Genomic DNA, 15165 nt, shown 5'->3' with positions numbered 1-15165 from the left:
CCATTCAAAGTACATATTCTGAACAAATATGTCCATGTGATTATTTTTTCAGGCCTATTTAAGACTCTACCAGGCCAGACCTTTTGCTGCTTTTGCTGCCTTCACTTTGTTTTTCCCTTTTCCCCATTTTTCCTTTAATTTTTTCCTTTGCCTTGGATACATCCAAACTGGGTACTGTCCATGTTCATCTAAAAGACTCTTTTTGTTTCTTTTAGTATCCACATCCATTTTTGATTCACCTTAGCACTCTGAAGGCTTCTGGGGGAGACATGGATTTGGGAAATTACTTTGGCATCCTCTTGATCTTTCCCCACACAGTCTGTTTTCTCTTTGATTTTTCCAGGTGCTACCACGGTAGCTATGTCTTTTACCTTTTCCATTAAAACATCACCATCTATTTTAAGTATACTTTTTAGGTGACTAAGTTCCTTTGGTGCATTTTTCTTTCTCTTTTCTGCACGCATCTTCCTTTTCCACTTACTCCGTAAGCTTTTTGCCATTTTTGCCTGGAACTAATATTTTAGCAGTTTTGCTTTGACTTTTCCTTCCTAATCCTTCTATTTTCTTTGACTTTGGCTACTGATCTTTCAGGAAAGACTGGGTACATAGGAATAACAGCAATAATAATAATAATAATAGCATTTATATAGCAGTTCAGGGTGCAAAGCTCTTATCATATATTGACTCACTTGTTTGTAGATGGTGTTTGTCATCCAGCATACCCATGTTTGTTCTGATTTAGTTCCTTAATACTTCAAATCCAGGATGTGGAAGTACATCACCTAGAGTTAAAAAGTGACTGGGTGGTGCAAATTTGAGTTTTAGGCTTTGAGTTAAGAAGACCTAAGTTCAAATCCTGTCTTAGAAACTTAATAGCTTCATGACTTGACCCCAGAGCAGATCATTTAACCTTTTTCAGACTTTTGTCTCAACTATGAAATGAGGGTGTTGGATTCTATGGGCTTTTAAGGAAGAAAGGTAATATGTGGTCATTGAGTAAGAATAGATTTATTAAGAACAGTTTAACCTCATTTCCTCTTCTGGCAGCATTAGTAGATTAATATATTGGGAATACTGTGGATATAGTTTAATTTTCAATAACAAAATATTTTAATGAGTTTCATTGATATCTTTTATTTTTATATCACAGTAGTTTCTAGATCTATTGTCTCATAATAAAGCAGAACAGTTCAGCAACTCCATTCAGTTCAGTGATCATATCTGAATAATGTTCTCCACCCATAGACCCCCATCACTCTACTGAAAGGTGGGACATGTTCGGCAAAGCATCTTTACAAGTCTCTTATGTAATCCTTGTGTGTAAGATGTCAAGCATCCATTAGTATTTCAATAGTGTTCCTATATGGCTAAACAAGAGTGTCATTGATAAAATGTCAGCTTGAAAAAAAAGTTCTCTAGCTGATTGTCTCAAGGATTTTAACTTGATCCTGTGCTGTGCGGTAACTTAAAAATATATATAAGTTGTGTATGAAGTTCATAGAAGATACATATTTGGGGGTGATAGCTAACATTGATAGGAGAATCAGGATTCCAAAGATCTTTTTATCCTTGAGTGGTGAAGCAAATCAAATTAGATGAAATTTAATAGACATGTAAAGTTATATTCAGACTTTTAAAAATAAATTCTTAAGTACAAGATAGGTGATACATGGCTTAGTAACAAAATGAATGTAAATATTTGAGTTTTAGTAAATTACAAAATGAACATGAATGAATAGTAAAAAAATGGCAGTAAGAAAAATTAAGTTAGACAATAGTGATTTAAATGAGGGAGGTAATAGGATAGGGAAACTTGGTATAGGGAACTTCCAAATGAGGGAAATGGCAGGCCTGAGTCTCCTCTGCTCTGCTGAATCTTTGAGAGCTACTTAGGATCACAGTATCCAAGAGAGGATATGAATTTGGGTCTAGCTTGCTCTGAAGCCACATCTCTATCAGTAGGCAGTGCTGCCTTTGTCTAGGAGAGATCACAAGTTCATTGATTCAGAGCTGGAAGCTTAGAGGTCATCAAATCTAATCCCCTCATTTTACAGTTGAGGAATTAAAAGTAATGTAACATGTCCATGATCATGCACCCTAGTGTCTGAAGAGGGATTTGAAAATAGGTCTTAGTTTAAGGTAAGCACCATCATCACAATGCCATAGTCACACTATATTCTACCCTACTCATCTATAGTTGTGCTCAGTGCTGAGAAGGTCAATGGCAAGCTGTGGCCAGGGTAGTGAAATGCCTTGAGCACATGCCAATTGAAATTCTGCTGAAAGATCTGGACATGGTTAACCTGAAGAAAACCTGAGGTCAGTGATAATTGTTTTCATATATTTAAAGAACTGTCAAATTGAAGAGAGATTGTACTTGATGTGTTTAGCTCCAGAGGGAAGATACAGGAGCAACAGGTAGAAGTTACATTTGGAGGTCCTGAGGTAAGAAAAACTTGAAGACAATTAGTTAACCAAGCGAAATAGGCTCTCTTAGGAAGTAGGGTGTTCCTCTTCTCAGAGTTCTTCAATGAAAAACTAAGGTTAATGATTGGGGTTGTTGTAGAGGATATTCAGTGCAGGTGTGGTTGGACTAAGTGTCAAAGGTTTCTTCAAACATGGTGAAGATTCTCTGACTTCTTTGCATAGCTGACCATCCTTTAATAGATAAGGGAAGTTTCCTTATCTAATAAAAGTCTAAATAAAAGGTTAAATCCTTTCCAGTTGCAGACTTAAAATCAGACTCCCTAAGACTTTAAAGGGTCACAAAATCTAGTCACATCAACCTCACAACCCCAAATTTTTCTTTATCTTCATTTCTGTATCCCTTGTCTCCTCCATAGTTCCTTTCCACAGATAATCCCTCCATCTAGGTTCTTCATTCTATCTCTTCATTTCCCAGGGCTTTCATCTATTATTCTTTCTTAACATTTAAGCTGAATTTGAACCATTTAATAATGAGTCTCACACACAGAACCTTAGATTGTGTGAAGTCTGAAAGATATTTAGCAACCTGAAATGAAACCAGACAGGAAGTCTGAACAAGAATTTTTTCCAACACCCTCTAAGCCATATACTAAAAGCATTGAGTTAGCTGGAACTGGTAAGTTTAAGCAATGGCAAGCAATACTGAAAAGCAAAGGTAGGAATGAACTGTGTCTACATACATTTTAGAATAGAAGATCTGAGCCAAGAGGACTCCCAGGAAAACTCCCCTCTTAAGCTGCTGTCTACCTAACAGATACTATAATATAATCTTCTGTTTCATTGCCCAAATGGTTACAGTAAACAGAATTTTGATCTGAAAATGAAAAGATCAGAAATTAATGAAAGATAGATTTAAGTGTAAATTTAGGCAGCATGCCAAATCTTTACCTAAATGTTGGGAATCTTTGTTGTTCATCTAAAATAATTCCCTAAAGTCAAAGAGGAGAGAACCATCATGGATCTTTGGGGTTATTAATATTGTCTGTAATACTAAATTAGCTAATTATTATAACAGTATAACATCATTATAACTACACAAACAGGTCTTTTCCTATCTTAAGACATCTTCCCGTGATTATGATAGCTTTTCTTAATCACCAAACTTTGAGAAGGTTTAGGGAAGGATACTGTGAAATTTAGTTTATACTATTTCCAACTTATCTCTGTATTATTATGAAATCTGACATGTCTTCCCTACACTGTCATTTAAAATTGCCATTTAGTCACCCCATTACCTCTTGAGCACCAAATTCTATGGACTTTTCTTAATTATTCATTTTAATCTGTTTTGAAACCTTCAACAGTTAACCAGTCCCTTTTTCTAGAAACTCTTCTTTAATCCAATGACATTGCCTGATACTAATCTTCCTATTTACTGCCTAGTATCCCCTACTAAACAGTGTATTCTCTTCTACCATATCTCATTCCTTTCCCATGTTTTCTCTTTCTTTTCTTTACAAATTTCATTCCTAATATCATGTAGATCAGGGTATCATAAAATAAATGAAACAATAAACATGCCTTTGCCTATAATGTCCATATAGTTGACTACCAAAACAGCCTCTTCTGAGTTTGTTTCATATCTTCAAATTCATGTTACACATTTTCATCTTGACAGCTTATTTTGAATTTAATTGTCTAAGATTGAACTTTTCATCTTATTCTTAGACTATGCCCTTCGATTTTACTATTTGCTTATACTCACCTCATTGATGGTATGTATATATATCCTGTTCCCCAACCCCAGCAACAAACTCCTTTACTCTCACCTACTTCAACTTTATCTACTCCTTGCTCTTGATCCTCTGCAATGCCTATTCTATAATAAATCTTTTCTCCATCTTTTGACATTCATTGACAATCCTCTCCTTCCAGTCAATGAGACTTATACCATAAGCATAATCCTCAACTCTCTTTACTCCCTATGTCTAATCTTTTGCCAATTCTTTCAGTTCTATCTTTGCAACATGTCTCTTTTATGTATCCTCATTAATGACATTGCTGCCACCATGAATACCATTTCTGTACTATTGAAATAGCCACCTGGTTAATCTTGTCTCAAGTCTCTCCCTACTCCAATCCATTCTCCATTCAGCTGTCAAATTGGTATTCCTTAAAGCACAAGTCTGATAATGTCACCCCTCCTACTACATTCAGTAAACTCCAGGGGCTCCCCATAAGTTCCAGCATTAAATATAAAGTCCTTTTCCTTGTTAAATTCCTTCATATCTCTGTTCTTTTATACCTTTTATACCTTTACACTCTTCTTACATCTTACATACTCTTTGATCCTATTACATTGGCTTTCTTACTGTTCCTCACACAAAATACTCTAAATTCTGTGTGAAATTCTCTCTTATCTCTGCCTTTGGGATTCCTTGACTTTCCTCCAGTTTCAACTAAAATCTCACCAAATCATAGAATATAGTTGAGATGGAACCAAGATTGCAGAGGAAAGGCAGAGACTCACCTGACCTCTCCCCAGAATCCCTCCATATAACTTTAAATAATGCCTCTAAACAAATTTAAATGTAGCAGAACCCATAAAAAGCCTAAATAAAACAATTTTCCAACCCAAGACCACTTGGAGGATTGGAAGAGTCAGTTGGACTGGGGTGAGAGGAGTGCAGTGCAGTGTGAGCTATGTCAGGTTGGACCAGGCCAAAGCAATCCAGGAACAGGATGGGTGAGAGGAGGACTGTGGCAGTGGCAGTGATGACAATTTCTAGACTTTTCATCCCAAAGGTTGCCCAAGAACAACTTGGAAGATCAGCAGGAAAAGTCTGTCGCACCAGGGCAAGAGTGGAACATTGCCCAGATCAGGTCTCAGCAATACACATCCTGCCTCAGTGGACCACAAGTAGTTCCTGGGAGCCACAGAATCAGTGGTAGAGACAGCTGCTTCTGGAGCTCTCAGTCCATAGACTGTAAGAGGATCAGAAGGATATATAGGTGTCTCTTTGCAATCAGTGAGGTAGTATTCTGTTGCATTGCCCATATTTGGATCTAGATCACAGACCCAGGAAGAGGAGTTGTAATAGCACAACAGAACTTACTGCCACAGGGGAGCAGGGATCCTATTCACAATTTCTGGGAAGAAAGGAGTACTTATGATCACCCACAGACCAAAGCATAGGCTAGGTGAATACTCAAAAGTCTCTCCTTAGATCATGTTCCTTGGAAAAACTGAAAACTTGCAGGTGTCTAGAAGTATCTCTGAAAACAACTCAAAACCCCTCAAAGCCCTTCAACCTGGAAACAGCCATTAACATTAACAAAGTTTGAGGAAAGGAGGCCTTTATTGGAGAAATTTGTTTCAGTATTTTTTCTGCACAATTATTATTGCTAACTGTATTTCCCTCCATTAACAAAGAGTTAAAATCAACTAATATAAAATGAACAAACAAAAGAGAATAAATCTGACCATACAAAGTTACTTTGGTGATAAGGAAGACCAAAACACACATTCAGATAACAAAGTCAAAGCGCCTATATTCAAAGGCTCCAACAAAAATATGAATTGATCTCAGACCATGGAAGAGTTCAAAAAGCATTTTGAAAATCAAGTAAATTAGGTAGAGGAAAAATTGGTAAGAGAAATGAAAGTGATGCAATAAAATCATGAAAAATGAATTAGCAGCTTGATGAAGGAAATAAAAAAAATACTGAAGAAAATTACATCTTAAACACCAGACTGGGCCAAATGGAAAAAAGTTTAAAAGTTTTCCCATGATGAGAAGAATGCCTTTAAAAACAGTATTGGTCAAATAGAAAAGGAGATATAAATGCTCACTGAAGAAAATAATTCTTTAAAATATAGAATTGAGCAATGGGAAACTGATGGCTTTATGAGAAGTCAAGAAATAAACAAAACCAAAAGAATGAAAAACTAGAAGAATGAAATATCTCATTGGAAAAACAACTGACCTGGAAAATAGATCTAGGAAAGAGAATTTAAAAATTGAAATATCTTAAAGCCATGATTTAAAAAAAAGACCCTAAACATCATCTTTCAAGAAATTAGTTAAGAAAACTGGAAAACTGCCCTTATATTCTAGAACCAGAGAGTAAAATAGAAATTAAGGGAATCCACCAAGCATCTCCTGAAAAAGTTTCCAAAATGAAAACTCCCAGAAATAATAAAGGAAAATTTAAGTCCTCCCAGGTCATGGGGAAAATATTGCAAGCAAACAGGAAGAAACAATTCAATTATTGTGGAACCACAGTCACAATGACGCAAGATTTGGATTACAACCAAGAATCAACTACCTAGAAAAACTGAACATAGTTTTTTTAGGGGAAAAGATGGATATTCAATGAAATGGGCATTTCAAGCTTTCCTGATGAAAAGACCAGAGATGAACAGAAAATTTTATCTTCAAATTTGAGTCTCAAGTGAAACATAAAAAGGTAAATAGGAAAGGCAAATCATAAGGGACTTAATGATGCTGAACTATTTATATTCCTGCTTAGATGACATTGATAACTCATGAACTTTCTAATTTATTACAGCAGTTAGAAGAAGCATGCATAGATAAAGGCGGGAATTGAATATGAAAAGATAATATATTAAAAAGATGGAGTCAATGGGTAAGAGAAATGTACTGAGAGAAAGGGGAAGGTAGAATGTGAAAAATTATTTCACATAAAAGGTAAGAAAAAAATTTTGCAGTGGAATGGAGGAGGGGGGTTATTGAGGGTGAGAGAACCTAACTCATCAGAATTGGCTCAGAGAGGGAATAATATACACAGTACATTGGGTATAGAAATCTATCATACCCTAGAAGAAAGTAAGAGATGAAGGGAATGGTGGAAAGGGACAGAGTAATGGTAGGGAGGGTAGATTGTGGATCAGGGTATTGAGAAGCAAAATACTTAAGTGAAAGGAGAAAGAGAAAAGAATAAATGGGGTAGGGGAAATAAGATGGAGGGAAATAGTTAGCAATAGTAATTGTAGAGAAAAAATATTGAAACAAGTTTCTCCGATAAAGGCCACCTTTCTCAAACTTAGAAAACTGATTCAAATTTATGAGATATAAGAGCCATTCCCTAACTGATAAAGGATCAAAAGATATGAACTGTTTTAGATGAGGTTATGAATGCTATCTATGACCTTGTTAAAAATATGTGCCAAATCACTATTGTTTGGAGAAATTATGAGCTATTACCTTTATTCCTATTGGTTTGGCCAAGAGAACAGAAAGAATAAATGACAAATGTAAGGAAAATGAGATATTAATGCAGTATTGGAGAAGTTGTGAAATGATCTAACCATTCTGTAAAGCAATTTAGAACTATGCCCAAAAGGCTATAAAACGGGGCGGCTAGGTGGCATAGTGGATAAAGCTCCGGCCCTGGAGTCAAGAGTACCTGGGTTCAAATCTGGTCTCAGACACTTAATAATTACCTAGCTGTGTGGCCTTGGGCAAGCCACTTAACCCCATTTGCCTTGCAAAAACCTAAAAAAAAAAAAAGGCTATAAAACCATGTCTACCACCACTATGGCACTACTGAGTCTATATTCTAGAAGAGATGAAAAGCAGAAAGGAAAAGGACTTGTATGTATAAAGATATTTACAGAAGTTCCTTTCTGGTGCCAAGAAATTGGAAATTGAGGGAATGCCCATTAATTGGAGAATGACTGAACATAGTGTGGTATGTGATTGTATTGGAATGTTATTCTGCTATAAAAAGAAATGAAGAGCAGGATGCTCTCAGTAAAACCTGAAACAACTTTCATGAACATTTGCAGTAGGAAATATACTGAATATAAATTAATAACCACATTGTAAGATGGTCAACTGGGAATGACTTCACTTTTCTCAGCAGTGTGCTATGATTCAAGATAACTGTGAAGGACTTATGATAAAGAATACTATCCATCCCTAGAGAGAGAAAGCTAAGGGTGTCTGAATAGAGTGAAGAATACTTTTTTCTTTATTTTTCTTGAGCTTTCTTTTTTGGGGGGAGCGGTATAGTGGTCTATGTTTTCTTTAATAACTTGACTATTATGGAAATGTTTTTTTCATGACTTCACATTTTTAACCTATATCAAATTACTTGTTTCCTCAATGGGAGAGGGGAGGAAAGGAAAGAATTCAGAACTTGAAGTTTTAAATGAATATTAAAATTTATTTTTACATATAACTGGGGGAAATAAGATAATAAGGAAAAAACTCAGAAAATATGATAAAAATTTCTATGATGTGATATAGATTCAAGATTGTAGGACCAATGGGGTGGCTAGGTGGCACAGTGGATAGAGCACTGGCCTTGGAGTCAGGAGTACCTGAGTTCAAATCTGGCCTCAGACACTTAATAATTACCTGGCTGTGTGGCCTTGGGCAAGCCACTTTAACTCCATTGCCTTGCAAAAAACTAAAAAAAAAAAAAAGAATGTAGGACCAAAAGAATGATATATACAATTATTACAACAATATAAATAATGTCAGAATTGAGAGGTAACAAAATTTGATTCAAACACAATGATCAATCATAAATTCTTTTATCAAAGATTAATATTACAAGGGAAAGTCTATAGTAGTTATAACAAAATCAGGCAGACCCAATTTCGCATTGATACTGTACATATTTATCACTCAATTCTCTATTTACCCCCCCTCCAAATTTGCCTTTCATTAAGTTCAATTTCTGGCATGTATTTGATTCATTACTCTCATATTTGAGGACTTCAACATACATATTAATGTACTCTCAAGTGCCCTAACTACCCAATTTCTTAATCTAGTTTCCATGATGTACTCTCCCAATCCATCTCAGTTACATTCAGAGATGGGTATATACTTGATCTGCCATCAAACACTATTATTAGGGTGCAACTAGGTGGCACAGTGGACAGAGCACCAGCCCTGGAGTCAAGAGGATTGATCGGAGTTCAAATCCAGCCTCAGACACTTAATAGTTACTTAGCTGTATGACCTTAGGCAAATCACTTAACCCCATTGCCATAAAGAAAAAATTTTTTAAAGCACTATTATTCTACTTCTCATGTTTGTGATTTTCCTTTATCTGATCAGAATCTTTAATTTATCATTGTCTTTCTGCCTTATGTTCCCTAATCCAGTTTTTTATTCTCACCATGATTTCCATTCCCTTTTCCCTCAAATCTTTACTAGACCATCATCTTTCCACTAGCTACATTCATCCCTTTTCTATTTTGATCTTGACAAACCAGTTCAACTCAACACTATACTTGAAAATCCCATACTTCCTTGTAAATGCTAAGCATGGCTTGACAAATTCCAATGCATTACTTCCACCATTCTCCTCCTTTATGTCTATTCATGTGCTAATGAATACAGCTGGAAAATCATAAAGCCACACTGATTAGTTCTGTTTCAAATTTATATAAAACTCAACTGGGACTCCATTGTGGCAAAGTAATCTCTCTACCTCCCTAATTACTAAACCACTGACCACAATGGTTATTCTCAACCTTCTTGACTCTCCTCAAGCTTCTCATCAAATCTTTCTACTACTACTTCTTCAACTGAGGTCTTTCACTTCACTTCATATTTCATTTTAATAAAAGCTTGGGGCTATTAGTCAGGAACTCCCTCTTTCACCCCATCCTCATTTTTTCCCCCTATCTCTGATTCATCTTGCCAAGACAAACCTGGGTTAAATTTATGATCCCTGATCCCATTCCATCCTATCTTCTCTGAAGATTTTCCTTATAATCATCATCTCCACTGTCTCTACTAATTAGCCTCTCCCAAACAACTGGCTCCTTTACTGCTACCTACAAACACACCTATGTCTTCTCCATTACTAAAAAAAAAAAAAAAAAAAAAAAAAAAACCTTGATTAATCCAACCATTTGCACTATCATCTGATTTCTTCAGAAAAATCACCCACATCAGCTGCCTCCACTTCCCTCTATCTCTCTTCTAAATCCTCTGCCATTTGGTTTCCAAGCATATCATTCAGCTACAACTATTGTCTCCAACCCAATAATATATTAATTTCTATATCTAATGGCCTTTTTTCAATCCTCATCCTTCTTGACCTTTCTTCAGTCACTATTTTTTTATTTTTTATTTTTTATTCTCATTTTGTACAAATGTTTTTACATTAATAAAATATTATTGTTTAAGAGTAAACAAAATAAAATAAATATAGACTTGCTTGAGCGATAAAGGGGAGAGAAAAAATTAAAATTAAGAAAAAATAATAGTAATAATTGTAGGTATGGCCAGGTGGCGCAATGGATGAAGCACCAGCCCTGGATCCACGAGCACTCGAGCCCACATCCAGCCCCGTAGACCCAACAATCACCCAGCCGTGTGACATGCAAGCCACCCGATTCCCACTGCCCTGCAAAAACCAAAAAGAAGAAACAAAAAAGACGCAAAATAAAATAGTAATAATAGTAGGGGTGGCTGGGTGGTGGACAGAGCATTGGCCCTTGAGCCAGGAGCACCCAGGTCCAAATCCGGCCTCAGATACCCAACGATCACACTGCTATGTGTCTCCAGGCAGGCCACCCAGCCCCATTTGCCCTGCACCCTCCCCCAAATAATAATAAAAAATGTGTTTGAGTCTTTGTTCCAATGCCAACAACTCTGTCGTGGGTGGATCACATTCTTTATGGTAAGTCCATCACAAAAGTTACTTCCATATTTTTGCAACTGCCATTGCTGATGGCAACTCCCTCCTTTCTTATTTCTCCACTACCATGTACTATATTTTCTCTCTCCTTTCACTCTGACTCTGCCGTAGGGTATCTGAGTGGCATAGCAGACAGATCCCTGGTGCTGGGGCTAAGAGGCCCTGAGCCCCCATACCACCCCTTAGGCTTAGGATCCACCTGGCCCTATGGTCCTGGACAGACCTTCCAATCCCAGCCCCTTGCAAGAAGTAAAGAAGAAAATGTGTTATATCTGACCACTCTCCCCCCATGGTCCATCCTCTCCTTTATTCACATCCCCACCCCTTTCCCCTGCTCCCCCCCTCCTTCTTACTCCAGATGCCTATACCCCATTGAGTATATATACTGTTTCCTCTCCTAGCCACCTCTGATGAGAGCAAAGGTTCCCTCATTCCCCCTTGCCTCCCCGCTTCCATATCATTGCAATAGCTCATTGTAATAAAGAAAAATCTTATTATATGAAATATCTTGGCCTATTCCCCCTCTCCTTTTACTTTCTCCCATTACCTTTCCCTTTTTTCCTATTGACTCCATTTTTACACCATATTTTATCTTCAAATTCAACTTTCTCCTGTGCTTCAACTATAAAAGCTCCCTCTACCTGCACTATTAACTGAGAAGGTTCATATGAGTATTATCAGTGTCATTTTTCTATGCAGGAATACATGCAGTTCATCATTAAGTCCCTCATATTTTCCCCTTCTCCACACTCTATGCTTCACCTGAGTCCTGTATCTGAAGATCAAACCTGTTCAGCTCTGGCCTGAACATTTGAAATTCCCCTGGTTCATTGAAAGTCCATCTTTTTCCCTGGAAGAAGACATTCAGCCTTGCTGGGTAGTTCATTCTTGGCTGCATTCTAAGCTCTTTTGCCTTCCAGTACATTCTGTTCCAAGCCCTACGAGCTTCCAATGTAGTTGCTGCTAAGTCCTGTGTGATCCTGACTGCAGCTCCACGATATTTGAACTGTGTCCTTCTGGCTACTTGTAATATTTTCTCTTTGACTTGGGAGTTCTGTAACTTGGCTATAATATTCCTAGGGGTTGATTTTTTGGGATCTCTTTCTCGGGGGGATCAGTGGATTCTCTCCATTCCTATTTTGCCCTCTTGCTTCTAGAATATCAGGGCAATTTTCCTGTAGTAATTCTTTGAAAATGATGTCAAGGCTCTTTTACTGATCATGATTTTCAGGTATTCCAATCATTTTTAAATTATCTTTCCTAAGTCTGTTTTCCATATCAGTTGTTTTTTTCAATGAGATATTTCACATTTTTTTCTAATTTTTCATTTTTTTGGTTTTGAAGTATTGATTCCTGATTTCTGGTAAATTCATCAATCTCCCTGAATACTATTCTTTGTCTGAAGGATTTGTTCTCCTCAAAGAGTTTTCTTACCTCTTTTCCCATCTGGCCAATTTTGCTTTTTAAAGCATTCTTCTCCTCAATAACTTTTTGAACTGTTTTATCCATTTGACCTAATCTGCTTTTTAGCATGCTATTGTCTTCAGCATTTTTTTGGATTTCCTTGACTAAGCTGCTGACTTCATTTTCATGTTTTTCCTGCATCTCTCTGATTTCTTTTCCCAGTTTTTCTTCTAACTCCCTCATTCGTTTTTCAAAGTCTTTTTTGAGCTCTGTCATAGCCTGAGCCCAATTTCTGTTTTTCTTGGAGTCTTTAGATGCAGGAGCTTGTGCTTCCTCATCTTCAGACTGAGTATTTTGATCTTTCTTGGGCTTATTTGCAAAATATTTCTTAATGGTCTTCCTCTTGTTTCTCTGCTTGCTCATTTTCCCAGCCTGAGCCTGTTTTGGGGGTGCTTCCTGAGCTTTTGGGACACTCCCACAAGGGTCTCAGTGTGTGAGGCACTGTCCTCCCAACTGGTCTGTGAATGACTACATGCACCCCCCTCTGCCACGGGGCTGAGGTGGAGGGGGCCACTGCTGTTCTATGAGGGGCCTAGACTGCCATCAGGATCTGAATGTGGTCAGAGCCCCAGAGTCCTGTTCCAGGGGCAGAGGACAGAGCTCTGCAGTCTCTCTTCACTCCTCTCCCTCAGCTCAATGGGCTTATGCCCTGGGGGCTCCTGCTTACCAGCTGGCCTGCTTCTGTTTCCTGGATCTGGGCTGCTCCTGTGTGCCCTGAGGGCTGGGCTCTACATGCTCGCTCTGGCAGAGGTCCCCCTGCTGTTCTCCCACTTTGTGCCTGGTGCTCCCTGGGGTGTAGCTCAGGAGACTACCCCGCTGCTGTGAGCTGGGGCTCCCAGCACCCTGGGGCTGCCTCCAGGAGGCTGAAGTTCTTTGCTGTGGCGGCCACCCCTCTGGCAGGCTGCCCCTCCAACCCCCGGGAGCAGAGCCTCTCTGCTCTTTTTCAGGTTACCTTGAGTAGGAGAACTGTCTCACTGGGTCCCTTTGTAGGTTCTGTCTCTCAAAAGTTTAGTTAGAGTCCTTAGTATATAAGTTTTATCAGAGAGCACCTAAGACTCGATCCTTTCTTGTAGTCATCTTGGCTCCGCCCCCCCCTTCAGTCACTATTAAATACTATTTCTCCCTGGATACTTTCTCCTCTCTAGATTTTTCTGCTTTCCCTTCCTTTGTGATCACTTCTCAGTTTCTTTTGCTCAATATTCAAGATAAGTCCACTAGTGCTGATGTTTCTCAGAGACTCCATTTTGCATTTTTTTTCACTCTATGCTATTTCACTTGGTAATTTCATCAGCTTCCACAAATTCCACTATCATATTTCTGCAGATAATTCTCAGATCTGCATTTCCATCTCTAATGTCTTTCCTGAGAAACAGTGTCATAATACTAGGAGTCATATGGACTTCTGTAACAGGACCCCTTATAGGCCTCTCAAACTCTCAAACATATCCAAAATAGAACATTCCATTTTCTCCACTGATACAATAGGCTCCCATAATGTTTTGGCTAAATGATTATAATAGCCTCTGGTTGATTTTCTACTTTTAGTCTCTCCTCAATCTGACCCACTCTGCTGAGAAAATGATTTTCCTAAGGCACAGGACTAACCATATCCTCCTCTTATTCAACAAACTTTTCCTTCAAGATCAACTATAAACTCATTTTTTGATATTTTCCTCCAACTTAATTGACCACTCCTCTTATCTCCTTTATTGGATCCCCCTCTAGATTAAATCCTCTAATTAAAGATGTCCCTCTAAACTACTTTACTTAGTAATGTCATCAGCTCCCATGGTTTTGATTATTATTTCCATGTTGATGATTTTCAAATTTACCCCAAAAGTCTCTCAGTTGAACTTCAATATCACATCTCTAGCTGTCTCTTAGCATCTCAAACTGGTTTTCCAAACTCATAAAGTCCAAAAGAGAACTCATTATCTTTTCCCCTAAATTATTCCTTTAGAACTATTCCTTATTACTGTAGAGATCAATGGCATACTCCCTGTGCTTCTGCTTCACTGGATCTCACCCCATCCTCCTATTCAAGCTCTTTCTAAAACTGCCAATTTCACCTTACTACATCTCTCAAATATGCTTCCTTCTTTGTTCTGACATTCCCACCATCCTAGTGCAGGCTCTCATCACCTCATGCTTAAACTTTTGCAATAGCCTAATGATAGGTCTGCTTGCCTCAAGTTTCTCCTCACTCCAATCCATTCTCCATTCAACTAAAGTGATTTTCCTAAAATACATGTTCAATCATAGCACCCTGCTCCCTATTCAATTCAAGAAACTTTTGAGTTTCCCCATCATCACCAGGATGAAATATAAATTCAAATATAATTCAACCAAAGCCCTTCATAACTTCTCCTCTTCCTAGCTTCTTAAATCTTACTCCTAAGACAGTCTTCAATTCTAGGGCAGCTAAATAGTGCAGTGGAATAGAGCACCAACCCTGAAGTCAAAATGACCTGAGTTCAAATCCAATCTTGGACACTGTGTGACCTTGGGCAAGTCACTGAACCTTAATTGCTTTGCATCTAGGGCTATCTCCAGTCATCCTGATTTATATCTGACCACAGGACC

At 37.8% G+C, this 15165-nt stretch overlaps 1 protein-coding gene and 1 pseudogene across 1 annotated transcript in view; one reads left to right on the top strand and one right to left on the bottom strand.

The window, feature by feature from the left end:
• Positions 1–15165, top strand: part of DRAM2 (DNA damage regulated autophagy modulator 2) — a 65036-nt gene that overhangs the window by 32002 nt on the left and 17869 nt on the right. The gene's annotated exons all lie outside the window — the stretch shown is intronic.
• LOC141488382 (protein LLP homolog) lies at positions 51–508 on the bottom strand (annotated as a pseudogene).

The sequence above is a fragment of the Macrotis lagotis genome, chromosome 5, assembly GCF_037893015.1.
Source record: "Macrotis lagotis isolate mMagLag1 chromosome 5, bilby.v1.9.chrom.fasta, whole genome shotgun sequence".
NCBI classification, from domain to species: Eukaryota; Metazoa; Chordata; class Mammalia; order Peramelemorphia; family Peramelidae; genus Macrotis; species Macrotis lagotis.
The sequence above is the reverse complement of the archived record's forward strand: the minus strand, read 5'-3'. Positions and strand labels throughout refer to the sequence as shown.